Here is a 3,074-nt window from a genome sequence, read left to right on the forward strand (position 1 = left end):
CAGATTTTCTGCCAAACTTAGATCTTTTCCTGCACTAGAATACAAACAGCTCTAACTGAGGTAACAGCACAAATGAAAGTTAAATGAAGCTTGCAAAGCCCAAGATATCTCATTAAAAATATAAATATTTATTGCTTAGGACAGGGGTGTCAAACTCAATTTCATTGAGGGCCAAATCAGGGCTTGGTTGACCTCACGGGGCAGGGTGGGCATGGCCGACTGGCTGGGTGTGGTCAACTGGGTGGGTGTGGCCAACTGGGTGAGCATGGCCAGCTTGACACTTCTCCCCAAACTGCTGGCATGTTTCCTCTTCACATTGGTAGACTGGGCCGAAACCACACTGATAGACCAGGATGGCCCCGCGGGCCGGATCTAACCACATCGCGGGCCAGATCCAGCCCATGGGCCTTGAGTTTCACACCCCTGGCTTAGGAAAACAAGCTGATTTCTTCCTCAGAATGAAACATTTCCATGACCTGATATGATACCTCTGACTTGAACACTGCCTGGAGGGTTTCTGGTTTATTATTGGGAGCAGGGGAGTTCTAGATTAGTTGGAGTAATAACTCACAACTTTTCACTATCTTGGCTAATTGAAATCCAAGACTTCTAGAAGCCCTTGGTTAGCGAGGATTGGGAATAAGGACAATCCATTTAACTGGTGGCTGACTTTGGAGTTTGTATTGTGGGGAAAATGCTCACTTTCTCCAAGAGCTATAACTTCTATTTTGTGGTGCAATTGGAAGCACCTATGATGCTGTTCATGACATTCCCAGGATCACCCAGAAGCAGAGGTGGTATTCAGCAGGTTCTGACCAGTTCTGGAGAACCGGTAGCTGAAATTTTGAGTAGTTCGGAGAACCGGCAAATACCACCTCTGACTGGGCTTGCCCCATCTATTCTCCGCCTCCCGAGTCCCAGCTGATTTTGCAGTAACCTTCCCCTGGAGTGGGATGGGGATTTTGCAGTAACCTTCCCCTGGAGTGGGGCGGGAATGGAGATTTTATTGTATCCTTGCCCTGCCACGCCCACCAAACCACAACCACCAAGTCACGGCCACTGAACTGGTAGTAAAAATTTCTGAATCCCACCATTGGCCAGAAGTTCTGCTTAAGACATCGCCTCAACTTAAGAATTGAGGAAATGAGGACTGAACATTTAGCTGAATAAAGGGGAGGAAAATGAGACTAATATATTCTAATTAACAAGAGGGGACTACATACAATAGATTAAGTCCTATTCATTTTCCTATTATTTCGCTTGTGAAATCTCCTTTATGGCTCGTAAGTATTGTTATATAGATGGTTTAATTTTTTTATGTTATGGTTAGGTTTCTTGAAGATTAAATGTTAGGTATAGAAAGATTTGGAAATGTCTTTTCTTTTTCTACAGAGCTTTCTCCATTTAAGCTTTCCAGATGTGGAGTGAAAAAAAAATCTTGTAGACAACCAGGTGGCAACAAGAATCAGCAATGCCTGTAAGACCACCATACCACCACCTCCTCCCTTAAAAAAAGGTCAAAAATTATCAATCCTGTCCACTATGAACATAGAGAAGAACTGAAGGAGTTCTACCACCATCAGCCAAAGCTATGGACATTTCAAACTTCCAGAAACAGAGCAGATTAGCATTCTTCTGTACGCCAGAGATGGGACAGCATGGTATCATCAGAGGATCTGGCGTGATCACTGCAGCAAACAATAAAGTTGTGTGTCTGAGCAAGAGAAATTGAAGTTGGGTTGGAGTTCCTTGGGGATGCAAGAACCATTGCTTAAGAGAAGATAGAAGTGGTGGACTTTTGCATCTTCTTTTTTTAGTTGCTATGCTTCGAGTTATTTTTAGTGTTTGTATACTGTACTATTCCTCTGAAGAAGCTATCAAGGCAGGGATGGGCTCAGAGGTGGGTTGCTACTGGTTTGGACTGATTTGGACAAGTAGGTAGTAACTTGGCTGGTCACGCCCCCAAACTGGTTCTATCGGCAGCACCATAGGCACCGTCATCTTGGTTTTTTTCTTCTGCGCATGCACAGAAGCAATTTTTTTATTACTGCACATGTGCAAGTTGTGTGCATCGAGTGTGGGTGCGACCAAGTGCAGGTGCTTGGAAAGTGTACTCACACATAAAGTGCATCCCTGAATGAACCGGCAGTAACAGAAGTTGGGACCTACCCCTGGATGGGCTGCTATTGGTTCGCCTGGGTTTGGGAGAACCCATAGCTAACGTTATGGCCAGTTCAGAGAACCTCCAAATCCACCCCAGCTGGCCCCTCCCACCACGTCCCAACCCTCCCACCCTTCCCCTTCCCTCCCAGGAGTCTCCAAGTGGCCCGTTTTGGATGCCAGGTAAGTGCAGGGCCCGCATGAAGGCTGAGGGAGGAGGGAAAAAAGGCATCACGGAAGTTCTGAAAGGCCAGAAAGAAGTCCCTTTATGGTCTCCAGAGGGCCTCCAGAACTCAGGAGAGACTCAGTTTTTGCCCTCCCAGAGTCTTGAGGAAAGCCTCCAGAGCCTGGGGAAGGTGAAAATCCCCCCCCTGTGATGTAGGAGGCCAACTAGGCCACGCCCAGCATGACCACGCCCACCCAGCAACCCGGCAGAGAACCCTGAAATCTTTGCTGAAATCTTTGAGGCCCACCCCTGCATCAAGGTGATGTCAAATCAAAATAACATACATACCAAAGAGCAAACGATAACAACTCCATAAAACATGGAGCTTCTGACAACCATTTAAGAGTCCAGATTAAAATGCACGATGTGGCTTTTCTCAAAAGTGAGAAAGCATAAATCAAACACAACTATGAAAAGAAAACAGCACAGACTTCTCATGTTCCTCTCTCATGCGCTGGTGCTTCTATAAAAATGAATGGAAGTTGGACAACTCTTGGAAATCTTCTCTTAGAGAAATAGAGGAAATTTAAACTCCAGAGCTGTAAAATTTGGACGAGAGCGAAGAACAGAAACAAAACTCACACTTAACATAGGCATGAACGCAACCTGTATTGTCTACATTTCTCCACATCTGCATTAAAGTAGGACCTCTACTAGTTGAAATGACATGCTTCGTTCTAGAGATTCA

At 45.4% G+C, this 3,074-nt stretch overlaps 1 long non-coding RNA gene across 1 annotated transcript; it reads left to right on the forward strand.

Annotated features, from left to right (window-relative positions):
• Positions 1-1,552, forward strand: LOC116518287. The gene is made up of 2 exons (XR_004256539.1): positions 1-60; positions 1,393-1,552. It is a non-coding gene; the product is annotated as an uncharacterized LOC116518287 (long non-coding RNA).
• Positions 1,553-3,074: the final 1,522 nt, after the last annotated feature.

Source organism: Thamnophis elegans, chromosome 15, assembly GCF_009769535.1.
Source record: "Thamnophis elegans isolate rThaEle1 chromosome 15, rThaEle1.pri, whole genome shotgun sequence".
Lineage (NCBI taxonomy): Eukaryota > Metazoa > Chordata > Lepidosauria > Squamata > Colubridae > Thamnophis > Thamnophis elegans.